At 46.7% G+C, this 27,819-nt stretch overlaps 1 long non-coding RNA gene across 1 annotated transcript in view; it reads right to left on the reverse strand.

The window, feature by feature from the left end:
- LOC134521464 (uncharacterized) overlaps positions 1-27,292 on the reverse strand; it is a 162,194-nt gene extending 134,902 nt beyond the window's left edge. Inside the window, exons 1-3 of the long non-coding RNA XR_010072769.1 lie at positions 27,126-27,292; positions 19,274-19,361; positions 18,951-19,109 (exon numbers count right to left, since the gene is read on the reverse strand). This is a non-coding gene — a long non-coding RNA (uncharacterized LOC134521464). The remainder of the gene's footprint in view (positions 1-18,950; positions 19,110-19,273; positions 19,362-27,125) is intronic.
- Positions 27,293-27,819: the final 527 nt, after the last annotated feature.

A 27,819-nucleotide genomic window follows, 5' to 3' on the forward strand; every position in this document is an offset into this window, starting at 1 on the left:
GCAGGTTTGCAGGTTGTGGCTCCAGATATTCACAGTGTCCTTTGAATGCCCATGTAACATGACCCTGGTGGAAAGTCAAGCATCTGGTTGGCTAAATTAACGGGGAACAACCCAACATTTTGTTCCTGATGCAACAGTCGAGAGGGAGGTTTGACATCCACTTATCTCAACCCCAGCACTTCAGGCTGGGGAGCCTGGGTCCAGCCCTGATTTCTATTCCGCTTTTAACACTCACAAACATTTAGCAATCTCCTTCTCTGGTGACAACTCACTTCTTGAGCGAGAACAAGGGCACTTGTAATGGCCTGTGGTTACTCTGGGAGGAGTCCAATGTACTCTGTGGACCTTTCCATCCACCCCCACCGGATACGCTGTGTGTACTGGACACACGCCTCCAGGGATATTGCCTTTTCTTGAACAATGTTTGAAGTATTTGGACTCATGCGCAGGTTTACCAGAGGGTGGACTAAGGGAGTCATGACTTGATTCAGGCAGGGACTTGTTCCTCGAGTTTTGCTCTGACCTCAAGTTTTGGCACCATTTCACGTTTTCCTTCAAGGCCCCAGAGGATTAACTCAATGTGAGGCCGAAGAAATCACCACACCAGGTTTCCCACTGGTCCACCAACTATCTTCTGCTGCCCGGCGCAGCTCCTGCAGAAGCACGCCAACATTTTGAGGGAAGAGCCGTTTGGTGCAATTCTGTGTTATGCAAAAATTATGCAGAAACTATACATAAAACATTGAGGTCCATAGAAAAGTGTAAAGACGGTACATTGGATGTCAGCTGGTAGGGAGGGATTTTTGTATATTAATTTACTCCCATCCAAGGGAACAGCATTTTCTGGAATCAGTAGTACCCTGAACAGGTATTTCAAAGCACAAGACAGACAAGGCAGTGCTTCCCCAGCCATACCTGCTCCCTCTGTCACCAGCTCGCTGCACATCCCCAGCCAGGCGGGAACGTTGCGATCTGCATGGCCATTCGGCACTGGGCAGCCGCTGGGGCATGCTGCGGAGGATCTTCAACACCCTCATGTGTAAGATGGGACGCCAGCACCCAAAAGGACCAGTCAGAGACAATTGGTGTTTAGACAGGGAAAAAAAAAAAAGTCTAAAATTCTACCTGAATTTAGGAACTTCAAAAGTGTGCCTAGTTTTAAAGAGCGATGATAATCCAGCAGGATTTGCGTAAAGGCACCATGAGAGGTGAGAACAGGCTCTAAATACAATCCTACATGTCTGAATTTTAAGCATCCTTTTGGCATTACAGTGACAATCTTGGCATCATCACTCCCACAGTTATCTGCAATTAACAGTTGCCATATTCAAGTCTCCTTCCGTTCATTAACGTCCAGGTCTTGCCTGACACCCCACCGAGGCTGCGGATGAGAGAGCAGAGTCATCTAGAAGATGTTTTGCAAGAGCAACTTCAATGACTCTTGCCCTATCATCCCTGACCATCACAATTTTACTGAATAATGTCTTTTCTACTTGCTCTGGTTTTCTCTGACAGCACTGTTAGCACTATCAGAAATAACAGCAGTAGGTTAGACAGCAATGTCACGCGTGTTTTTACACCCTGTTTGCCATGGCTCTGAGGGTACCAGCATTTCCTAGTGCTGCAGCCACTGGAAATATTTAGTATCTTCAGGTGGAAATTAAGTCTAATCTACAAATAAAAGCCAGATGTGGTGAGAAGCTGCCGTTCTGATTCAGTATGTATGATTAATAAAGAGAAAAAGAAGAATCTGACTCAATAACGTATTCAAAGGACAGGATTAGCTTTAATGACACAAGAGTATAGTCCAGGGAAATGCATACAGAAGCGCATTCCCCTAGCAGGGAAACAGTATTTGCCAGTGCCACAGACTGCTGCTGGCAGAGCTGGGTCTGAGAAAGAGACCATTGGCCACGTCTGTCTTAACCACAAGGCAGCCCTTGGCTCTCAAACACCAGCGTGAATAAAGTGGTTGTGTTTTATCTCGATTAAGTTAAGTTGGAGGGAGCAGGGGAATAGGGACATTGCATTCCAACTTTAAATTGCATTTAGAAAGCCATATCCTCTTATCCACAAAGACAGCAGAGGAAGATGAAGAGGGTCTTGTGGAGCTATTTTTCATTATTTCTCTGGTTTTCAAAAAAAAAAAAAAAAAGGTATTTTACCAAGGATCTTCATGTTTTCACAGGTCTTTCTTAGGGATTTTTAGAAGCACAACTGCCAGACCCACCCCTTGTCTCTGCTCCTCCTGTGCCACTAGCTTGGATATCTCAATAAAGAGCAGAAAGAAATAGAGGAAAAACCTAAAACAACACGTGCACAAGGAACTTTGTTCTCAGCCGCTTTCAGTTTATTCCAGGCTGACCTAGGCTAGGAAGTGCAAGATCTTCCAAGGCAGGACTGGTTGGTTTCCATTCTTGTCCATTTCCTAAGGCATCAGTTTAGTTCCAAACAGACCAGATTTGGCTGCTTGAGCTCTTAGTTTCGCAGAGCCCTTGACTTGCCTGTACCTTAAGGCAGTCCCACCAGACTTTTGTTTTCATGATTACAGCCTGACCTTTAAGACTTCCTTGCCCTTTCTTTCCTGAGACCCTTGAAACTACTTGCCTTACCGGCCTGAAGAAGGTGCCAGGAATTAAAACTCAGTCCCATCCTCCCATTATTGCTAATGGAGTAAGACCTTGAAATCCCAGCCTCCAAGTTGTGTCAGTCATTGGGGAAACACGCAGGATTTCTATTAGACCTGCAATATAAGCTACAATCAAATTGAATACTCACAACGCTGGCCTTCCTTTTCTTCCCACACTGCTTCCTTCTTCAGTGATAGTTGAAGGTAGTATTTGAAGTATTGGCACCGTTTTGCAAATGTCCCTTGTTGTATCTGCTACCAACTCCTTATACCTCGTGCAAAATTGCCTTCTGTGCTCACTCCAGCCAAACCCGAGAGTCGGAGATGGCTGATAACTGAAGAGGTTCTGACCTGACATATGGAAAAGATCTTGTTACAGCCTTGCTCTTCCAATTCACCTAACAAAAACAGGTCCTAGACTTAAGAGATCCTAAACTCTCTCTGGGTTTGCTCTGTACTACAGCACTTGACTTTCTACTGCTCAGAGTGTGCCAAACAGCAGAAAGGGAAGAGGGATGTTTATCCAGTTGACAGACTGGTGGTCTGACCAAGCTAATCCACACCAGCCCAGTGGAAGCTTCATGCTAAACACAGAATTGCTTTAGTTCTTTACTAGATCATCTCAACTCATTGACAGATGAATAATTCATTTAATGGTAACAACTGGGAATAAAATCACAGAATCGCTGAGGCCAGAAGGGTGCTGTGCAGATCATTTAGTCCCAATCTCCTGCTCAGAGCAGGGTCACATAGAGTAGCTTGCTAGGGATCCTGTCCAGTCAGGTTGTGAATATCTCCAAGGGCAGAGACTACCACTGCTCTGGGCAACATGTTCCCAAGTTTGACCACCCTCACAGGGAGTTTTTCTTATGTTTATCTTCCTGCATTTCAGTTTGTGTCCACTGACAGCATCCCCCCGAGCCTTCCCTTCTCCTGACCAAACAACCCCAACTCTCTCAGCCTCTCCTCACTCATATACTAGATACTCCAACCCCCTAACCTTACCCCGCCTTTGACTCATTCCAGTTTGTCCATGTCTCTCTCCCACTGGGAGTCCAGCACTGGGGTTGGCAGCCCAGGTATGTCTCACCAGTGCTGAGTGGAGGGGAAGGATCACCTCCTCCACTGTTGGCAATGCTCTGCCTAATGCAGCCCAGGGTGCCAGTTCCCGCCTTTACCATGAGGGCACATTGCTGGCTCATGTTCAACCTGGTGTCCACCAGGACCCCCAAGTCCTTCCTCTGCACAGCTGCTTTCCAGCTGAGCAGCCCTCAGCCTGTGCTGGTGCCTGAGGTTGCTCCTCCCCAAGGACAGGACTTTGCACTTCCCCTGGTTGAACTGCACGAGGGTCCTGTTGGCAGGACCAGTCTGTCCAGCTTTCTCCAGTCTGTCCAGATCCCTCTGGATGGCAACATGTCCCTCTGGCGTATCAGCTGCTTCTCCCAGTTTCGTGTTGCCTGGGCTTTGTATATAGGCCTTCCTCTGAAGGCAAGAAGAGAGAACATTAATTATCTTTTTCACTGTTTTCACCGCTGATATGATCTTATATGATCCCACAAAGCTGCACCTGAAGCCTGCAGATGTGTTTGCACAGAATTCACCTGTGCATGACTAGCTCACAGCTCAAAGACCTGAGATCCAACAGCCAATCTCATGCATTCATGCCAGAAAAGGGAGAATCCTACAGAGAGACAATGATATGCACCCTACCCAACCATTCCTTCCTTCTTTTATTGCATTTGGCTGGTAAATTAAAATTATAGAATTAAAAACTAGCAGCTGCGACTCAGAGAGGCCAATATCCTCTGTGGATGACTCACCCTCTTGTGGATTTTTTTTCTGGGATGTGTTCCTGAGGAAATGAAAACACGCTACTGTCTTTTTTTCTCTCGCTTCCTTACACAACGCACTCACTGTTCTCCTGGTGTGCATCTCGGTGGGTCCTCTCTGTGTCAGGCTACAGGTGCTGCCTGATCTTCTGAATCATGTAGGCAGCCGGAGCCCAAAAGAAGTAACAGCAGGGTCATAGCATGCCTGCTTCTGTCACTGGCGTGGTAAAACTGAGAAGGATGAAAATACCCATGAGACTGAAATGAGAGTCAGGCAGAGAAATCAAAGAGAGCACGGCCCTGAGGAAAGAGATGCCACGTGGTGTTATGGCTAAGTGATGACAGCCAAGCACCGGTTGGTTTTTAGTGGAAGACCACCGGGCCCACCCGACACTCTGTATATAGGCCTTGCAAGACCATGAGAAACTGAAATAAGGAAGTCAAGTCAAGCTTGCAAAGTCTCAGTTCCAGTTGCTTCATAACACACTTCCTTGTGGTGCCCTGCCTTCCAGATGGCACATTGTGCACCATGAGCAGGCAGCTGAGAAGAATAGCAAAAAGCCTGACGCCCTTGAAGTCACCTTGAGGTGAGGATGAAGAGCATGGCCAGGGGCTGGGGCTACTCCTCAACCCCCTGGACAGCAAAAGGAATGGGGCAATGGGGAGGAAAACCCCATGAAATCATTATGAACTTATGAACTCCTCTGACCAGCTAAGCTGAAGAATTAGAGAAGCCACAAAGCTGATAAATCACTACCCAAGACTCCCAATCCTTTCCCTTCATCCCTAGATGATGCTGGGATTTAAGAGCTTTTGCCTGCTGGAAGGAGCTGTTTTGCCCTGGAGGTTCTCCTGTGCTCTGGCACAGCTTTTGATGGGCATCAGATCGGGTCCTGGTGTCTCAGAGCTGACGCAGGCTTGGCCCTCTGAGCTTAGCATGCTGGTCAGGAAAGGAGCTGATCCCCCACTGCTGACAGACGCTGAGCTTTTCTGATGTTCTATATTTTTAAGTGCTTTTGGGACTTCTGCTCTAAAATGCTTCCCTTTAATTTCCATTTAATTTCCTTAAAATTGTCACTGGAGCTGTTGATATCTCTGACACGTGTCAAACGCATCCTTTCTCTGCTGTCTTTCTCCCCCACTACGCAGTACATATAAAGATTTAAAAAAAGGTTTTCAGCTCAGCACTTCACTACCCTCCTCCACACTTTTTTTGAGCATTCAACCCTTTTTTAAAAAATTAAAAAAAACCTAACATAGTGCACCAATTTGAACATGTAATTGTTTCATGTAGAGTTCCCCCAGAGAATTATATAATCTCAACCTGTCTTCCTTAGGCAGCGTATAACCATGCAATCTGCTGGCTCTCTGTTCCTCTGTTCCTCTTCTTTCTGCTCCCCTTCTTTTTTTTTTTTTTCCTCCCCAATACTTGTAATAAGTTTTCCACCTTGTCTAGACAGCTCCGACATACGCTGCCTTTACCTAATCTTCAGCTGGGAGAGGTAGCAGCTCTCCTCTTTCCACACCTACATCCAGCATCTCAACAGCCCCCACCTGACAAGTCCTTATTCCAGCATCTCCTCTGCCAGCACTATTTCTACCCCTTCCAGATGTGTATTTCATCTCATCGAGAGATTTTTTTAATCTTTTTTTAATGTTGTGACTGTTACCCCATTAGGGTGAAGGCTTTCTTTTAATGGGAAAACACCTGCAATGACCAAGATTGGCCGCATTTGATTTGGCTGATTTGATGTAGCTTAAGATGCTACAGTAATTAACACAATGCCACTAATACGTAGGCGTGATCAGAAGTTTTCCATTGCAGTAGGCTCGAATAGGAAAAGTATGGATGGGATCTTTTTATACCACGTTGGTTTATGAAAAAACATCAGTTTTGCTCTCCAAAAACTATTTGCAGACAGAAAGATGGCTGGGATGTTTTGTGGAAATTGTGCCTTGCCTTCCATTGTCTATCTCTCACCAGGCAACATCCCCCATGACACGGCACAGCTGGTGATGTGTCCAACACAGCCTCCATTCCTGGGAAAGGGGGCAACCAGTACAGCACCATGGGAACTGCAGCTGACCAAAGGTTCCCCCAAAATTCCCACTGAGCACTGCAGCAGTATTCCAAACTACTGTTGAGTCCCAGACAGCATGCTACCACTGGAAAAGCTCCATTTTCCATAAGCAAAAGACCCTGTCTTCCGAATCCCAGTTTGAATCCCATTCCTTTATCTTCTGCTAAGACAGGTTAAGTTTTGTTTGAGTCTGGCAGGAATCTCTTTTCCCCCGGTTAGGGCACAGCTTCCACGGGGGCACAGAGAGCAGAAAGCAAAATTATTTGAAATGTGCAAACAAAAATACCTTGGAGTGAGTTCACATCCCTTCAGATCTAGCTTTTCGCCAACCATCTAGCAAATATGTTCCCTGGCAGGAATGTTTGCTGAGGCAATAAATCACATTTTTTAGCCCTTTGTTCAAAGTAACATTGAAATATGTAGTGGTGAGTATTTACCTCTCCAACCCGATCACCAGAACTACCCTCATCCACTTGGAGATTAGGAACATACCACATAGCTGATGTGTCCAAACACCGAAACTTTGAATCTAAGCAACAGATTTGAAGATTGTGTTTGCACATCCTGAGAAGTCCCAAGTACCTGCACCAATGACAATCCTACAAAGCAACTGCAAAGCCCTGGAGCATTCCAAGTAGGTGAAGAAAGGAGGAAATAGCTTGAAACTGGATTTGAGGTTCACTCGAACCGTCCAGGTTCCCTCGCGGGCAGCATGTCCCACGCTTACACAGGCACTTCTCATATTTTTGAGCTTCCTCAGGCCAGCTGACCAAACAGTCGCTGCATTTCTCTTGCAACCTGCTTCTTCCCAGCTTTCCAGGTTCTTGTTCCACCAGAGGTGAGCTATTGCCAGTGACACTGAGACACCTTTAAAGTACCACATGTAATTCCTTCCCATCTTTCCTGCATTACTCCAGTATAACTGGCGTTGAGATGTTACACGTTTCAAGCTACAAGTGCTTTGGGAAGGAATTGCCTATATTTTGATGACTTTCCTCTTCCCAAGCACGTAAGCAAGATCCATGGGCATCCTACAGCTTAACTTCATTCTGGTGCCTGAGTGAGAACGGCCGTGTGTTCAGGTACTTAGCCTGGGGTGTTGACCACTACCTTTGCTGCTCAGAATAACAAGGTCCCAATCCCAAGCACTTGCCTGTGCCCAGAGCCATAGGCAGGTAACTCACAACTTCCATCTGCACAGGTCCTTGGCTCTGTCTGGCAGCTCTGCCTGACCCCATGGAAAGCAGGGGGTTGGTCTTTTCTGGTCCAGTAGAAGGGACAGGGCCACCATATCCCAAAGCCACTGGGTGAGTCAGATCCACCATGTGTTTCCTGATCCAGCCAGCCAATGACACTTGCAACCCATTCCCAGATTCACAGAGCAGTCTCTACCAGCAATATTACCAACAGTCTCAAACCTTCTAAATGCATGTGCAAGAAATCTAAAAGCAATGGTGTGGGGTTTTTTAAATACATGTTTTTGTTTCTCTTTATTTCCCTTTGAATTTTAGAGCCTTCAAGGACTGCATTTAGCTGGTTCTTTCAGCAACTACAATGCGCTTTTGAAAAGAGACAATCCCTTGATCCAGGACCTTAGGCTTTCAAGGAAAATCAACTTAACATTGCAATAGACTGCTGTAACCCTGATACATATCTCATTTGCAGCACTTGTAAAGAAGTGAATCACTTCTAGATAATGATTCGTGGGATCCTGAAGTAGCTGGGAGAGAACAGCAGGCTGCACTTCCATGTTGTAACGCCTCTTCCAGGTGACTCCAGCAACGTGCTCTGCTCTCCAAAGTCTAGAGCCAGGTACATTGCACAGCCCAGGGAGCCAGGAGACCTGGCCTCTTGACTTGTCCACTGACTCATTCACCAACTCCCAGCAAGTCACTAGAAATGATTCATTTTATGCCCCTGCAGAATGGTTGCGAGGGTCACCCCTTTTGGCAGAGCAGAAGCTCCCTGTGACCTGTGGCTGGGACTCGCAACAAACACCGTACCATTATTCCTTGTTAGCAGCGCTGTTCTCACAGCAGGACCACGGCACAGACAACAGCCAAGCAAACTTTTGCAAGATCATATGAGCGCAGTAGGGGCAAACTAACTGAAGCCCCTCTCCTAATTTACATAATACAGGGAGGCCACAGAGCAGCAAAGCAACATGATTTCTTGGTGCTGACCTTTCTTTTGATAAACAGCAGTTGGAATTGATTTTAAGGCTACCTACTGGAGGATCTGCAGTTGCTCCTTCCTTTGGTAAAACATCTGTGAGGCAGCCTCTGCTGGATTCCTCCCCTCTCATCCTGGGTAAAAACCACAGGGTTGTATCCTGATTAATAGGACTTAGAAAACTTGGGCTCGTACCTTAATTAATCCCCAGTGTTACGGCTGCAGCCTTCCATGGAGCTAAGCAGGGGCTGTTCTGTGACAGGGGGCAGTGGGAACTCAACAGAAGCAGGACCTGGAGACTCCAGTGGCTTGAAACAACATGCGGATAAGACAATCAAGGGAGATGCCAGTCTAGGCGAAGAGAGGAACAAACCCAATATGGTTTAACATGACCTGCTGCCTGTGTCATGCTATCCATGACCTCCATTTGCCGCTACCAGCCCATCTGCAACAGCCAGGGCCCTGCCACGACGCCTGGGCAGCAGTGCCCTAAGACATTACTGTGCCATATGAAAGCGCTGTATTTTCCTAACAATGTTCTGTGTGAATGTTACTTACTCAGTTGGCAACTCTGATCTGCCAGAACGTTAATGAGAAACTAACGAAGAGCGCCAGGCTAATGCAGAAGCAGTAACAAAGATTAATCTCTCCCCAGAGATGATGACATGCCTTCTCAGAGACCTAGTGAGCCGCAACAGCATTTGGAGGGTCAAAAGTGGGTCAATGAAAGCTAATTAATAGCAAAACTCTCTCTTGTTCTTAATTACAGAGTGGTGCGCAGGGATTTCAAATAAGCCGCTCGGTCCATTCTAGCCACTGAATTCCCAAGCTGGGACCCGTGAGCCATGCAGGAATTTGATAGCATAACTGGGCACAGGTCTCTCACTGGGAAACAAGCAGAGCCAGGGAGACGGGGGCAACCTGGGCTTCATTCCCTGACAGCAACGAGGAGTCTTGGTTTTGGAAGATGCGTTGGATGACCTTCTGTGTAACACAGCACGGGACCTCAGCAGGGTCCTGCCTATCACTAGGGCAGCATGTGGTTCCTGAGCAGGGATCTCAGGTCAGACTGACATTACTCTCTCAACAACAAGCTCCTGGCACCCTCCGGTAGCCTTTGGAGTTGGTTCTCCTACAGTACAATTCCCTGGTGCATAATTTATTGCCAAAGGATGCTAGATTTGTACATGGCCTCAAGGTCTGTCAAAGAGGGTCTCATCAAGGGCTGTTACATACACAGACATGACTACTGGCCTGAAAAAACCCTGAGAACAGAAGCAGCATGGGAAGACCCTGCAACACTGGTGCGCCTTGCCATTTAGCAACATGGACCGAGTTCCCAAGCCTGCTGCTCGCTTCCGCCGTGGCTTTATGTCACTTCAGCCCCCCTGATTTGATTCCTGGCTCACCACATGAAGGCACTTTGGAGGCAGAGAGTGTAGCATCCCAGGTAATGCTCCCATCTCTGGTGTTTGCGTGTCCCCACTGCCTCTGGCAACAGCCTTTGCCAGGCCTTCAAGACATGACCATCACACCTATTTGATGAAGATGCTTCCATTCCTTTGCCTCCCCTGGGTAAACCCACTTACTAGAAAAAAACAACAAACAATTCCCCTTGGCCCTCTCTGTGCTGAGAGGGTGACTCGGAGGAGAAAGCACCAAGCTTTGCTGTTCTAGATGAGCCACAAAAGCAGGGAGCACTTAGGATTCCTGTCTTGCCTGTCTGGAGCCCAAACGCAAGCAAATCCTCTGCAGGCAGGGCTGTCCTGCCAGCTCCACAATCTCACAGAGGGAAAACACGCTGGTGCTAAAATAAAATCAATGACTTTGCACATGTCTTTGCAAGGCTGTATTCAGAGAGGTGACTGGCACTGAAATTGCCCTACTTACCACAAAAGCAGTGACAGTGCCACCACCACAGCAGGGGACAGACTGACTCCAGGCCTTGTTTCGGTCCTTGTGTTCTAATTGGAGCAGGCTGTGCTGCCAGCAAGAAAACGGGATCCTTTACAAGATCAGAAGTACATGTCTCCCACTACGCTTTGAAAGGTGAACCAACAGCTCCATGGCTGCGTTTAACTCTTGCCCGGCTGACATCCACAGCCCCAGTCCATGCACACTCCCCACCGACAGAAAGAAAGGTGAGGGGAAGTGGATATCAATAGGCTGAAAAGACTTAGAGCAGCTGCCGCAGTTGGGGACACAGCAGCACATTCTGCTGGAAGCATCGGTGTCTGGGTGAACACTTCCAACATGCAGCTCACCTTTGAGAAATGTGCAACTTTACTGATGGATAAACAAGAGTCACTTTGCACATCAGCGGAGCAAACAGAAACCATCCTAATTCTGTCTAACCTCTCACATGGGACCATCCGCCCTCTCACATTTTATGCTGGGCAGTGCCATTGCTCATACGTTTAGGTGTCCCCTCCAAGTGGTGTTGGCAAGGACTGTGGACAAAGCTGCCACCCTTAGACCACACTGCACACATCGTGTTCCTGGGGTCGGAGGGCTCTTCCCACTCACACCTTCCGGTGAGCATCTGAAATCCTTCTGCTAGGCTTCAGCATGAGTGGAGGACTGAAGTGGGCATTAGCAGGGGCGGGTTCAGGCTGTAGCTCTCTGTCTAGAGGCGTTCTGTCCCTCTTGGTAGCAACACACTGCCCACGCACCCAGGAGAAATGCTGTTCCCGTAACATCTAAATAAAATACCTTGGGTATTCTGCTAAGTTGAGCATTTAAAGGAAGCATGTACCCACTTCCCACTGATAGCAGGAGGACTTAGGCACCTAATTCTGCTAGGCTCCTTTGAAAACCCTGGATTTCAATGCTCAAAGGTCTGCTCCAATTAGCCAAATAACTGCCCATGTCATGTCCGTGCTCTTAAATGATTGGCAGTAGAGCTAACTTACGCTGATTCACGTTCTCCTGACTCACAGTCATTTATTTGCACTATTTCCAGCACTGGGAATTGAAATAATGATACATGTTTTCCATACATTCACAGAAGAATTCATAAATACCACAAACGCATGACTTCACGTCCAGCCATGCCAGGCTGTTCTAACTTCTCGACCAAATAAAAACAACCAGATCTATTCTGAACCCTAGGCATGCTGAACCAAGTTTGGGGAAATATTAATCTAGGGAAATCATCTTTTTCCCCATTTTTAAGGCAAATTCCAGCACTGTGAAAACTTTGAAGGCTGTCAGGCTTAATGACAAAGTGTTTTCCTCTTTACTACAGAATTAGCTCCTCCTGTCTGGTCTTGGCTTGTACCTCCACACTGTGAAGGAGGGGATGCTTAGAGGGCTGAAAAAGCCTTTCGGGGTCTGTGGTGCTTTTCTAGTTTTGGGTTTACAACTGCTCGACAGCTCGTGCTAGCTATGACACAGCACCAAACAGCTCTCAGCAAGGTCAACATGAGCCATCTCCAGCTGTGACACGAGGCTCTGAGCCCTTCACGTTTATTCCTTCCAGTATTGTCCAAACTTCATCCTGGTGGCCTAACCTCCCATAGCCCACGGAGGGTCACTTTCCTTTAATACTTTAGCGCTTCAGGAGGGATGCTTGGATAAATACAAAGCAGCAGGGGATTGATTTCAGCTTCTAAATCCAGCCATCAACTAAGGTGTATTTCTAGACTTGTGTTAAACAGTGGAGAGACCCCTTGCCCATCATCATCATGTGCTTGACCCCAAGGCTACTGAAATTGCAGGAAGATGGCACATAGAAGCTAAGGTACTGGGACACTAGCAAATTTGTCCACATTTAAACTTAACCATCTATCCCAGGATACATAACACCACGTCTGACCGCTTTAGCAGATGAACCAATGGAGATAAAAATGCTAACTTGAGTCTCAAGCCAAAGCGATGCCCTTGGATTTAGCTGAACGCGAAGTTAGAGAAGCTTCTCCCAGAGCCTGACCCTGAATCACTCTCCATACTCTGAATCACTTGGTTTCAGCTCAGCCGTCAGCTCCAGCTAAGAGCAAAATGACCGTAGCTCCCTACGCGTAGTTCCCCTGGGGAAGTGCTCATCAGCTGCAAAACCACCTTAGAGCCTTCCCACAAGAGAGGAATCGAGAGTGCCCTGGCCATGCCAGCTCTGCCGGGTGGCGTGGTGGGAAGCAGTGGGGTGACAGGGTGCTGTAAGAACAGCTGGCCCTGGGGCAGAATGGCTTTTGATTGTTTAATTCGGTTTTGTGCATGCTGAAGAGAGACCCTCAAACTCCACAGAGCTCAAGAGGCTGTGAGCTCTGCTTTAGGCCTGTGAGGCACGCTAACCCTTACAGCGGTCAGTACCACCAGGCAAACTGGTTTCTTGGGAAAGGAGGCAGGGTTTGGTACTAAGTAGATCTCTCCTCCTTGTGCCATGGCAGTGGAAAGCTGGGCAGGGGGTAGTTCCCATATGAGCACAATCCAGGGGTAGATTGAGACCTTAAAGCGGTTCAAGACAAGCTCTGGCAAAGCTGTTCCACAACTGCTCTATCTCCAGCTCCCACTGCCTCACGTTTTCTCTAGTCCTTACAAGCATAGCAATTGGACCATCATGGCTGGGAGCAGAAGGGAAACTGGAAGCTGCTTAAAGTCTCCGAGTCCCAGCTTCGAAGATCATGGGTGAAGCCACAGCTGGATGGAACAATCCACTGGAGCCACAGATTTCTTTTTAGCAGCACATGCAGGCGGTGGTGCTGTAGTGTTGCTGGAGTACAGGAGCATCCTACAGCTTCCTGACTGACTTCCAGCTAGTGCCCTATAATCTGTTCCCTAAATATCAGTTGTTATCTCTGCCATTTCAGAGATTTTCACCAGCTGCTAGAGGAATGCAATGTGGCCACCAACTTGACACGAAGATCAGGCCGACCCTGTTTATTGACCTGTCTGCCTGGGCCACTCCCACTGAGGATCTCGTGGATCTCACCTGTGGAGCTGCAATAAGTCTGCCTTGCCTTTAAAAAAGGGACAGTGCTAAACAGACTACTTTTGTGACCCACTTACATGCCAGACACTCAGCTCCTCTAAAAAATAGGACAATTAGAGAATTTAATTGCCATGACTTTGCAAACAGCCTTTTGTCATGTTAAACGCCGAGCCAGGATCAATGAACGTAAGGCAAAATTGTGCTGTGCCTGTCCTAGCTCTGCGCTCATGTAACCAGGGAGACTGGACTGCTGAGCAGAGACGAAGATGGTGTGAGGCTGGGATGGAAAACAGTGTATTTGGCAGCCATCAGCAATGCTGTCAGCGCTGCAGCTCCTTGGAGAGGCTCAGCAGTTGGGCAAAGTCAGGGCTGACCTCTCCATTGACTCCTCTCCAGTCAGGATCAGGCTCTGATCAAAGCAGGTCACAGCAAAGGAGTAGTTGAAGGGAAGACAGAGGTGATCCGCAGTGTGTGACCAAGCTCTGACTTTATGGCTGTGACCCAAAAACCATACGGTTGTGCTTGCTGGACTCCACCCACCCCCATGCTGGGGCTGACCCTCTGCTCTCCACACAGCTCAGTGCAGGGTTCATTGCTCTTCAGCCACCAAGCCTTGGTGCGGCTCCGCCGAGATCTCAGTGACTTGGGGAATTTTCTGTCTCCCTGCAGCCTACCACAGAGACACAGCCCACGGCCAGATGTGGCTGCTTGTGCATGGGGGGGTGCCCTTGACTCCTCACAGTTCTTCACTTGGCGCTGCAATAATAAACAAAACCCAAACCATTGCCGAGTAGCTCTGATGGATGCATAAATCACGCTGCTTCCCGCCAAGTCAACATAATAATTCCAGGTGATACCAGCTCAACACCTGAAGCTCAGACTCTCCCTCTTTACTACACACCTACGGCAACACTTCCCGGCAGGCGAACGGCACCAGCCATTCCCTGCGCCTGAGGGTAGTAACTGAACTCCCAGCATATGGTTTGTCAAGTAGGGGCAAGACCGGTGGTGTGCTTGAAAGTAAGCTTCTGCTTAAGTACTTACTTAATTGGGACTTTGATACAGTGCTTAAATACAGTTTAGAGATAATTTCTCAAAACCATCTCAGTAGTTGGAGGTTCACAGTCCTCCTGCCCCTCACCACGACTCAGGCTCCTAACAGGCCAGGCTGTCGCTACAAGATGTTCTCAAGGTGGTTTGAAACTCTCTGCCTCCATTTCCTCAGCTTTCTAGGGGTTATTACAGGAGATCTGCGAGGGGAAATGAATGTTTGTAAAATACACAATTGAATGGAATAAATTACAATTAGTGAAATGAGAGGATAAGTATTAAACTGATTAAAAGCTATCCAAGCTGAACACAATTAAAAATAAATGAAACCCAGCTACAAGCCTAATGAACAATTGCTTCACAACTGTTCCTAACTCATCCTTCAAATAAAAAAAAAGAAACATTTTAAAATAAAATTACAGATTTTTAAAAATAAAAATGTTTGTAAGAAGAAGAAAAATTCAAATAGCACCTTAGAATCATAGAGTGTGTTGGGTTGGAAGGGACCTTTTAAAGGCCATTTAGTCCACCCCCCTGCAGTAAGCAGGGACATCTTGAACTAGATCAGCCTTGTAAGGATTCATTTACATCGCACCTGGAAAATAAGTCGGAGCTCCTACTTCCCTCCAGTATGTATCGCAAGAAATCACCAACCACTTTTCTGCCCATTCATAAGCAAGTCCCCTCGCTGCCCTCACCCCCTGGACACCGTGTGCTCGTCCAGCACTAAGGATGGCCAAAAGCAATTTAACCAAATTCACACCTTCCACTCTATAATCTGTGATCTCTGCATCAACCTTCTGTGCCAGTCAAGAGGGCCACAAGAGGCCAAATGCACTGCTCAGTAACGGTCTCTCCCTTTTCTTGGCTTTCATTAGCTTTTTGTTCTCTGCATGACGGCATCTCCCAGCTTTGAGGTCCTATTTATACCGCGAGCACCTTGTGGTCAGGCCACGGCTGCTGCTCTTTGTAGGCACAAAAGCCTGAGTGTAGCACAAATCCAATTTTAAATGCAAAAGCAGGCTCTTAAAAAAAAATAATAATAAAGAAACCCATCAAGGTACCAGACTGCATGATGGATATTAGCCATGTACTTAAGTGTCTTGCTGAATCAGGGCCACGGCCTATTGATTACAGACAATATATTAATGACGTAATTTTCTCAGAAATGATGATGGAGTCTGTATTTTGTCCAAGGTTATCCAACACATACGGCGACGCAGACCGACACAGGAGTTACCCGCAGCCCGTGGATTTTCCCCCCACTCCCACTGGCCTGGTCCACAGGGATGGCAGCACCTTGTCGAGCCAGGGGCAATTCTGAGCAGGAAAAATCTGTGCTAATTGCCGAGGGACTGCACAGAGGTTTACACCTGTGCCTAACCATACAAGTCACTACAAAGCAAATACTTCGTCTAATGCATTTAATCAAGTAAAATCAATTAGCAAACACTATAATAACAGCTGTAGAGTAAGGTTGCAAAGGAAAGTCTATTCAAGCTCCAGAGTACTGCTCCAGCGCCATTCCCACTGTCTATATTTAATACCACCGCCGTCTTAATATTCAGAGCCAGTTCCCTACACGGAGCAAATCTGGAGACTGCTAGTTTGGTGCCTGCCAAGCACCGGGCATGGCTCTGCCCTCGCTGTTCCAGCCGGGGACAGAAGAAACAGCTATCGCACAAAAGACAGAGGTTTTCTCTGTGATATGTCGCAACGGGCTGACCCAACCAGAGGCAAGGCCAGCTTGCTGTGTGGTCCCCATCCTTGCATCCCCTTGGCCAACCCTAGGAATATACGGAGACAGAATATACAAATCTCATCTTATTTATCCTGAGCACCATCATATAATCCTAACGGGGTCTGTGGCCTCTTCATCTTCCCATGGCATTGCCACAAGGTGCAAGCCTGTGCTTACAGCACCTTGTAAGTGGAGCCAAAGTGGTTGAGAAGATGGGATCCCACCAGTCTGGACCACTTCTCCCAGTTCTGGAGAACAGGAGTTTTGATGGTGGTAGCTCTCTTCTCTCATGTGAGCCCAGGAAGTCAGAGCACGCAGCGTGAGCAAGGCAAAATATTAGGGCCATATTGGGCTGTAAATGCTGCAGCAGGGGAATACCCGCAGACTGTCAATTCAACATCACATTGGCAAGAGCTGTTTTTATTGACATCTGCTGTTTTCATCGTTGCATAATGAAACAGAAAGGAGATGTTCCACACCAGTATCCAGGCCAGGTCCCAGGAAGCTGCACTCTGTGCGTTGGTCCTGAAGCACCTGAGCCATACGCTGCTGCACCTACTCAAAGCACAGGAGATTTCCCCTCTCATCCTTCTTGCATCTTTTCCCCAATTCCATTTTCAAGCCACACAGCTTTCTGTCACCCACCCACACATGAGCCTACTACCAGGGTGGGTTTCATTTGCAATACACAGGGGACAGCAATCTCCCACAGTTTCCCCAGGAGCGGTATGGATTCCCCACGGAGTTAACTCCAGGAGATCCAGGCACCTGGGCAGACACTGCACTTTGCCACCTCTGCCCTTCTCAGAAGCAACCAGCGTCCCCATCCACATCCCAGAAGCTGCCCTGAATTAAACCTGGTTCCCGTTCAGCAACGAAGCCCCGGCAGAGCGGCCTGCAGTTCGGCAGGGCAGCACTGAAGTTAATGATGCAGGAGAGCAGTCGGATGTGACTTCGAAGAAAGGGGAGAATGTGCTTCTAGCTTTTCCATAACGGTTAATCATTAAAACCCTTCATGGTCACAGAAGGTGCTGGCCTCCTTACAAGCTCCCCTTATCAGCCATAATTATTTCCTGATCAGCTCTCGCCTAACTACCTGGCAGACTTATGCACAACACCCTTGAATCACCTGACTGCATTTATTGCCCTATATTCCTGGCCAAATGGGCCTCTGCTGTGTCAGCTGCAATATTTATCGCATGTTATTTCTCCCAGCCCATGCCCAAACACAAAAGCTGTTCTGTCCCCCGCCTTCCCCTTTATACCATCCCTCTTTCGGTGACGAAGCAAAACAGAGCAGTCATCTAAATACCTCAGCACTTCTTTCTCCTCTTCTCCCCCAAATGCAACAGCTCCTCTTATGTAAAGCCCAGGGGGTCCTGCTGCCATCTCCCTGATTCCATTTTAAGTTTTCAATCATTTTAATTCTATGGATATTGCCTAGATATCTAAATTAATGCTTTTCTATTTACACTTCTGTCCTTTTTTCTTTTCTGACAAAGACTAGCTCCCCTCCTTAGAGGAGAGAGATGGAAATCCAAGCGATAGACCTAAACGTGTCACCCGCACAGCGTGTTATTCCCTGTGTCAGAGCCTGCTTTCTGGGGAGGAGAGTTTAGAGTTACCAACTTTGTTATTGAACAAAAATGGGTAGAATAACCCTGACCAGCAAGGTTGGTCTGAACAGATGAAGTCAAATCCCAAAGCCCTCTATGAGTGGAGCCAGTGGAAATTTCCAAGAGCAGGAAGAGGGCTTGTACTTTGGCAAATAAAAGCAACTCAGATAAATAAAAGCAAGAACTGGAAATCCAGTCCTTACTGCAGCTCCAATTAACAGGTAGAAATTCCCCTGTTCTCGGTGAAGTGGAAGAAGCTGTATAGTCTACTGGTAGGACATGCCTATGTCTACACGTGCTGTACAACACCTATCCGAGCTACCAACAAGAGCTTTATATCAAACATACACAAAAGGGGACGGAGGTCTCCAGACACGGAGCGCAAGAGTCAAGAAATGGGAACATGGTATTTCAGGACCAAATTCATTTTCTCAGCAAGACAGTAACACCTACAAAAAGGAATAAAAATGCATCAGAGGGGGATTTCATCTTCACCGCTTAAGTTTAGGAAAAAACAGTTTTAGGGAAATGCAAAACCACAAAGTGAGCAGGGGATGTACACGGAATAACCCCGGGGCCAGATTACATCGCTGTTACTGAACAGCACCAGCGTCTGCTACTTGGCTGACTCTGCATGCAGGAGATTGCAAGGTCATTCTGAAACCCTTGTAATCTACAACTCGAACAAATCTTTCCTCTTTCTTTCTAGCACAGCATCCACACAGACCAGCCAGTAATTCAGAGAGTTCTCAAATATGACCAAGAATTTGGCAATGCTCCGCTTGTCTTGCTGCCTGCAGTCACATCACTTCCAAGGCGGACCAAGATGTGCACCAAAGGGACACTGGCCATGCTCAGAGAGCACAAATAATACACTGGCAAAGTATAAAATAAGAAGTGTCTACCTGCATGTGCAGTTCTCCACTTGGTGAGCGTTCTGTGCTTCCTTCTGCTCTCAGAGTCACCTATCATTTTGCTTGGGGCTCCTGCAGATAGAGCTCTAAAAACGCCAGCTCAAGGCTCAGGAATGGTCACAAAGGCATGCAGGATCTCACAAAGCATTACTGAAAGAGAAATAGAGAAAAGGAAGGTAAAGCCTTCCTTTTTTAAAGCCACCGTAAAAAAATAACCGTGTGATGCACCTAAGTCATGATTCCTGGAGGGGGGGTGTCTCATCATCCCCTCTTAGAAAGGACAGACAACAAACGGAGAAGAAGAATGGACTGACCAGTGATTTTGCTACTGCAGAGTTCCTGTATCCATGTGGGAGGAAGCCTCAACTCAGAAAAGAGATGTCAGGGGGAAATGACCGAGGTCTGTAGGGACACAAAGGGCAGAAAGGTGATTAAAGCACAAGGGTCCAGCAGTTCTCACCAAAAAAACCCTGAACAACCCAAAACCAAACCAAACCAAACCCTCAAAAAACCCCAAGACTTAGGACCACTGCAATTACTAGGTCCACTGGGACCATCAGGATGCTGATGCCAGAAGATGAGACAATGGGCCAGAGGAAGGATCGCACTATGAACAGTTTCTCTTACCGTTCCCCTAAGTGTGCATTACTGGTCACAGTCAGGGACAAGGCATCGGGTTAAGGAGAGTCTTTGGCCAGAGCCAGTACAGCTGTTCTTTACTGGGGCATAAGCTGAGAGCTAATATCGGAACACAGAACCCAGAGCAATACCCGGACATGCAGCTCTTGGAAGCTGCTCATTTGATTTCTTGCAATCTTTTATTTCAGACCCTGTTCCTGTTGCTTTGTTTCAGTTTTTGGGTTTGGTTTTTTGTTTTTGTTTTTTTTTTTTTAAGAATTAAAAATACACTCAGATTCTAAATTACACTGAAATACACTGCAATAAGCAGCCTTGCAGCTTGGTGTCAGCTGTCGGTCCGCAGATAATAGCTCCCCCTTTGCTGATGCCTGTCCATGTATCCTGACCCTTAACTAAAGAGGTCTCTGCTAGAGCGAGCCCAGGGCTCACTCCCCACAGTGCATTCAATCTTCGGCCTCTCTGCCAAGACAGCCAACACCAGTAGCAATTATGGAAGTCACTCACTGTGACGTGATGTCCCGTCCACGGGGCACGCAAATCAAACTACTCCTGCAAGACCTACCGGCGTGGGGGAGTCACCACGGAGCAGAGCCCAGCTCGCTCTTCTCTGCGCAGCACGTCTCACGCTCTCATTATAACAACACCGCAGCTTGACCTAACCGTTGAACTATCTAATGCAACACGCCTACTGCAATCAGCAGCCATGAAAATTAATAGCACCATTCTTTCAATTTTTAATGCAGTTTGAGAGACTTTAATCAAATCTGATGAGGGGCAAAGTAGCCAGTGATGAAGCTATGCAGGAGGGAGGGAGTGTGTTACCTGCGCTGCGGTTGTGCCTTGTGTCAGTGCTCCTGAAAGTCTGCTAACAGAGGAGCTTGAACAACTTTTTAGAGGATATCTTGGCACTACCAGACCACACTGGGCAAGCTACAGCTGTGTATTTTGAGCTGCACCATTCTTTTATTCAAATTCATCTACCTGCTTAATCGACATGGTGTTGAACCTTCTCCCACAGGTCCAAAAGGATGCTGCTTCCTTGGTTTTCAGTGAATTTCTGTGCAAAGTTCCCCCTGAAGACAGATTTAGACCCTGGCCTTTAGCAAATACCTGTATCTTCTTGTTCAGACGTTACTGAGCTGTCACTGGGGCACATTATCAGTGCTGCAGTTCCTGGTTCACTGCAGGCGTAGGTGGGAGTTTGCTGGCTTTTGCCAGCTTAGAGCCTGTGCCCAGGAGCCCCAGGGCGTGCGAGGCCCTTCACCACCATCAAGCTTCATCTTGCCCATCCACTGCTCAGCCTTGTTTAACCACAGGGAGGGAGGCAGGGAATTGTTTCCTACCTTCCGAGAAACGTTTCATGGAACTGGAAAGGGTTTATCAGTATTTTTCTGAAGGCGGTTTTGGTTCCCAGGTAACTTTTCTTTCCTAAAATCCAAACAAATCACACATGGAACTGCCCCAAGAAGTCCCACCTTGGGGGTAGACGTGTGGGAAAAGTTGGGGTTTGGTTAGCAAAACGTAAGCATTTTTCTTAGGCTCTCCCTTTCACCCCCTTCCTCCCCCACAAAGCCCTGAAATGCCTTGATAGAAATAGCTGCTTTTGGGACGCACATACCTATCAATGGAAAAAATAATTTAAAAAAGGCTTCCAAGTTGCTTTATGTCCTGAACTGAGCCAAGAGACGGGGCTGGTGACTGAATCACACCACAGTGCATCTCACGGACCACTGCAAATCACTGCCTTCTGCTCACACGCATGCCCCAAAGACGCTTCCAGGCGTTCCTTATTCTGCTCTACCAAAGCTGCAGCTCCCAAAAGCCCGCTGCACCCCGTGCTAAGCTGCCAGGGCCACTCGCTCCCAGGAGGGGATCCCCACCAGCGGCACGGACAGATGCCATCCGTCACATCCATTCCCCATGGCACAGTCAATCTGTCAGCCCCTGTGACAGCTCCGTGTTGTGATGCCTCTCGAAGCCAGCAGCTCAGCCAGCACCCGGAGCACAGCCAGCGCTGCTGGAAGCAGATGGAGGTCTGGGCCTGCCTTTACAGCTCTAAAGTCACAGTGGCCACTTTCTTATGAGTAGAAAGCTTTCACTCCACTTTTTGGGTCTGGTTTTTCCATTTCCCCATGCCTGGCTCTTTCTCATCACAAATAAACAACTGGCCATATACAGCAGTTCACATGCAAAGGCTCTGGACTCCAGCTCCCAGAAGAGAGCACTGGAAGGCAAAAACAGGGAAACAAACTGCATGAATATGATTTATCTTTCACACAGGGGCTCCACCCTCTCTTTCAAGACCATGCATCCAGATAATGAGAAACAGGGCATTCCCACCCCTCGTGCACAATCCCCTTTTTATTTCCTACGCAATAAGGAATTAAGACATGAGACTTCTCAACGACTTCCCACAGGAGCTGTCTGTGGCTCTGACTTTGATGATCCAGCTTGACTGATCTTTCTCCGGCAGTGGCACTGGCATCAGGAGCCAAATGATGGATAGTCTTTATATCTCAAACAGCCTTTGGGATAGCTGGTTGAAAATAAATGCCTGAAACTCTCAATTTATGCTTCCTCAAGTTCCTAAGCCACAAGATATTAATGGATATCTTTTTTCTTTATTGTTAGCTTTGAAACAGGAGCAAAACAAAGGTGGCGAGACTCTCAAGTAGCTGCGTTACATCCATTGCTAGAGGAAAGTAAATTACCTGACCGGGAAGTGACCAAATTTTCTACCATCCCAAACTTCCGACGACATTGGCTCATACACTGCTTTTCTAGTTTACCTCCTTTATCTGAATTTTTACTCCATGTCTCCTGGGCCAGGTATGACAGCAGTGAATGCTATTGCCTACAGGTAGAAAATGAAGGTAGGACACATGGGAAGACCAATAGTTGTCCTACCACAAAAGACACAAAGGCATTGGCGTAGTCTCTGTGCATCCTGGAAAGATGCACGCTACTGACTTCAGGTGGTTGTTGGAGACACCGCAGTTGTCAGGTCAGAATTTCAGTTAAACTCATATTCTGCTGAATCTTTCTCAAGTTCTCTGTCACCAGAGGATTTGTGATCACTTGGGTAATATAAAAATAGTGGAAACTTTAAATGCAGTCAGATTGATAGGCCCCATTAAGACGCTCATCAAAATCTACTAAAAACCTATTGATTTATGGCTACCAGCAGGAAAGTGTCGTTACATTTTTCTTCTTCAGCTTTCAGAGGTGTTTTTGTAGAGGTTTCACTGTTTAAGTATTTAGAGCTTAATGAATACTCAAACAATTGTCTGATTTTAAGCTCTCAGGACTGCCAGTGATGACTGAGGTTGAAGATAACTTAGGAAAGGGCCCAATAGCAAGAGGTGAGCACCAAGGCTCCTACTGATAAGCACAATTGCTTGGTGCCCTTCAGAGCTTAAATTCATGAGCAAGTTACTGCAGAATAAATGTAAGTACACTTCAGATGACCCCAGCAACTAGCTGTGTACACAGTCTTAACCCCCAGCAAAGACAGAGTGATCTAAGTGACACAGACATGCATGTAGACAGCAGTAACCGTAGGCCAGAGCTGAGCTGAACACGGCCCCAAACACCCTTCAAAGCCGAAAACAGGGAAGAAAATTGTTCATTTGGCTCTTCCACACTGATACAGACCTATAACCGTTTCCAGGGCAGGGACTGAGAGGGTAGTCTGAGATGTTATGTTTATTTTTTTTGACATAAATGTAATTTGTACTTAACATCTTGGAGGTATAAATGTGTGTTGGCCCTCCTGGAGATCAAAAGCCAGGAGATCCTGAGCACAAGCAGACAGCAAAACTAAGCTATGTCTCAACACCTGAGAAATGTTGCGACTGACATGCAATTGTGTTTTATCAAGGATGTCCAACCTGCTTTCTCATTGTAAAAGCAGCAGGACTATGTTTTTAAGAAGGAGCCAGTATCGACTTTCTTTTTACTTGAGGACTTTCCCAATCATCATACAACCACAGAGTAAACAGATGTACCAGGGTGAATTCGGGTAAAGAGTGACTCAGGATTTCTGAAGCAGCATCAAGTGCAAACAAGACCTTTGAGATGAATTACTGACTGTCTCAAAGTGAAACAGCAATGACAGATACACTCTCTGTCACAGGGCAGTCACCTTTTTCTCTGTAGAGGTGATTCTTCCTGGAGATCAGACCTATGAAAGCGGTGCTTTCCACCATTTTCTCCCAATACATAAGGGAGATAACCCACATGTATGGTCAGAGCATGTGCCCTGTTGTCTCTGGGAATTGTTGTCCAATTTCAACTGGAATTAGAACACAAAGAGAAGCCACCAACAGACCAAGTTCCTCTGAATTTTGAGAAAACTGGGGGTCCAACAGAGCAGACAGTGTCTGCTGGTGTCCCTACTCGGGGAAGGGCTGATAATCTGAGCTCTCCCTTGACCCTGGAGAACGCCCAGAAGGACATGTCAGAAAGCAGATCTGACTTCTACTGCTGCTTGTGAAACTGTTGATTTCTTCCCCCATTACTCTGTGATGCAACCTGATGTTCTTCAAGCAGTTGGGCTCCTGTCTTGTAGGACCCTTCCTGCTCCCGACTACTTTTGCCAGGCCTGCTAGGCTTGGACTTTAAAGATACTCTGCCTTTATCCATAGCTTGAGGGTGGCTGTGGATTCATAGTTTCAACTCTGTGGTTTTCTTCTCAGAAAAAGCAGTGGTTCCTGAAAACCTCTGCTGGCTTTTGGAGTCCAAACTCTAGTGCCTTTCAAAGGGGACTTTTCCTCCTCGTTGCTTGTGGTGCCTGAAATCTTCTCAAGTCAGTTTGTTCCTGTAAATGCTTCAAGACTCTTCCAGCTCTGAGCTCTAATCTTTGGGATCTCTTTGGAGGCAGGTCTGGAGGATGCCCAGCTAACAGCCCACTTGCCTGCCACACTGGGGAATCTGATTCAAGGCCTGACTGTGCAGGAAGCTGAGTTCTGATTGCGGTATGCCCGCAGAACGACTCACATCTCTACTATCTGTGAGAGAAATTCTTAAACCTTTGCTCACAGTGAGCAGCAGCTGATGCTCTTAATCATCACAGAGAAGAAAGGGGAGGGATGGAAAAATGTCTGCCTCCCAGCTCCCTTGCTGAGGCTTTAGGATGAGACCTTTCCTCAGTGGGGGCTGGTTCTCCTCCAACTTTCTACATTGTTCCTTTGAAGCATCCTACTCTTAGATCCTGTTGAAAACAAGGTAATGGTAGTCTTAGCAGGCAAGTTATTACGGTCTTCCCCAAGCAACTAAGAAAACTGCTGACAAACCAAGTGAGAATCCTTCCCATATCTATTATGAAATGACCCTCTGAGTCTGGAAATACTGAAACAGCCTAACAGTAGGACAGAGTACCAGCACAATATCAAAGCTTCTAAAACAGAAGTTCCCCAGATTTTCCAGTCCTCTCTTCTTGTTCAAAGACTACTCCTCCATCAAAGCTCAAACCCTCGTAGGACCAACAGATCATGTGACAGGCATCAGAGGATTATTAATTTGAAAGAAATGGGTGGAAAGTGTGTCAAGCACGCCCAATCTTTGAACTGGGTACTTTAGAAGATCATTGCAAAATAAAAGACAACTGCACATTCATTTCTCTTTAGAAAGAACATATTGCACAAAGCCACAAAAGTTACATGACCTTCATGTGAAGGAGAACAGAAAGACCAATCTTCACTCATTGTAAATTGACTTGGAAAGGCAACAAAGCGATGCCAGTTTTCACCAGCTGAAGATACGACCAAATGTCTGCAGTACACTGAAGACAAAACTATAAGGCCTATTCATTGTGAATGCTTCTGGGCATATGTTAATCAGTGAGAAATTTCTTTCCAGAGATGATTATGGTGCAAATAGAAGTCTGTGAATTTGGCCTATTATGAAGACTGTGCTTTTCTCTAAAGCATGCAGCGGAGGGCGGGATCTATTAACATCATCTGGCTGCAGGAAAGCCTACTGTCTCATAGTTGTTTCTGTCTGATAGCTCGCATTTAACCTGCAACATCACCTGTACTGTGTCCTCTCCAAATCCACATCCAGAAGACAGGCCAACAGCAGAACAAACATTTTTCCCATTGACACTGAGTGGTCCGTCAGCATTCAGCAACACAAGAGGGATCCATGCCTCGTCTCCATTCTGGTATCTCATGGGAGAGACACAAATCAACACCTCTGAACTGAAGGTTGCCGTTAATGCACCCTTAAAGGATCATAACACTGGCCATCAGCCTAGAGGCCGTGGCACAATCGGTGCTTTAGTTAGGTTCATTTCATTCTAAAAGTGAAAGAGGATGTTCTGTATTTTCTACAGCTACATAGAGACCTGAAAGAGGAACTTTCTTTTTGTTGAAAAGCCCTGCTGCTCCTGTTGTGTAGCTGATGGCAAAGGAATGAACGGTGAACATCCATACCATCCCAGTCCGTACGACTCGCATCTCTAAAACACCCCAGAACTTGGTGGCATCACCACTGAGGTCATATCCAGCGTTTTCCACTCTAAGACCATTACAGAACTTTATATTGGAGACAATAATGCTAGTCTCATATTTACTGACAGAGAAATGAAGATACAAAAAACCACATGTATGGCCAGTAGACAACTACACAGCAGCCAAAACAGGAATTAAAAAAGTTCAACCATGGGGACATCTGCCTTGTCAGCCATCTACCTGAGACAATGTAGAGCTAAGACTTCCAAAGAACGCTGACAATCTTAAGCAGGATGAGCATATGAAATCATCTTTCTTGGCAAGAAAGTAGTGCTGACCTGGTCCCATACAATTGCACATGAGAGAGTTCTGATTCCCTCTAGTTTTGGTAAGGAAATTGTAAGCAAGGAGATATTTCGTAACCAGAATTACCAGCACTCAAACATTCAGCAGGGGATAGTCATAACCTCAAAAGGAAACAGATTTATAGTTTTCTTTTCATATAATACAAGTAAATAGTACAGCTCCTCGCACTTACAGAAGTATCGGGCACAGTGGGACAGAGTGCCTTCTGTCCCTAATTCTTAGGTGTCTTGAATGTTGACTAAAGCAGGATGATGTGTTACACAGACCCAACCAAACAGCATTTCAAAATAGTGGGGTTTTTTCCCCCTGAAACAGAAAAAAATGACTCATGCAGAAGTTTGACTTACTTAATGAAAAATATCTTGGTCTGTTCGAAAAAAATCAGCTCTTGACAGCCTGACCTTCAAGAGAAGGCTGCTCTGCTGTTATGGAGCTGACATGACACACTTGCTGTTCTCCAAGGCAGGAGAGCACGAGTCCTTCCATGTGCCTGACCTCTGCTCCCTGCCTTCACGCTGGACTTCCCGGTTGGGTTTAGAGGTCTTTAGCCCTTTATTTTCATTGCAAATCCCTCAAATATTTTGTGCGCACACAACTCCTGATGACAATTTCTTGACGAAGTACTGCCACTTATGTGGCACTATGTTTTATTAGTTTTATTACCCTGAAGCGTAAGGGCTTGTGGTGTGGATTGGAGGGAGCTGCTTACCTTGACAGCTGAAATATGTAGCATGGTATGACGTTCCATCTCTCTGAGCTCCTGCGCTGCAGCTTCACATCTGCACCGACAACAGGCAACTACCGAATTTTGGATGGTATTGAATTAGGTGTCCTTCAGATCCTAAATTACTTGTTCCTTCCCAAAAGTTCACAAGATGAGAGATCTAAAACATAGACAGAAGAAAAAAAACAAATTTTAAAGGCATGCTAACTGATGCACGTGCACTCACCCCCCACTGCCCAGCCACAATTACCCATGTATTTTGTTATGGGCCGCATTTTCAGTCTTTGCCAACAGTTTCAATAATGTAAAGGGGGCAGCTTGGAAAATGAGTCAGACCATTGTGTCACCCTGTCATCTTCCACAGCGGTTGGCTGTAAGCAGCCAACATGGTGGCACTGTGCTTCAGGGGACCTGCTGGCCGGCCCCTCTGGTTTCCACTTTCTGACAGGCAGGCTAGCATTGGCACAGGCTGCAGAGGGCCTCACACAGTAACTTACTGTGCTCCTTAAAAAGAAAAATCCTAAAAGGATCTCTAGCCATAGGGAAAATGGCCATAAAAAGCATTTTAACAAGTTCTCCATGGAAAGATAACTTCTTGGCACGTGCTGCTCCAATTTAGATCAGTGTTATGATGCCATAGAAATAGAAGAAAATGGGTATTTTTTATGCAGGAGTTCAG

The sequence above is a fragment of the Chroicocephalus ridibundus genome, chromosome 10 (genome assembly GCF_963924245.1).
Source record: "Chroicocephalus ridibundus chromosome 10, bChrRid1.1, whole genome shotgun sequence".
Taxonomy (NCBI): Eukaryota; Metazoa; Chordata; class Aves; order Charadriiformes; family Laridae; genus Chroicocephalus; species Chroicocephalus ridibundus.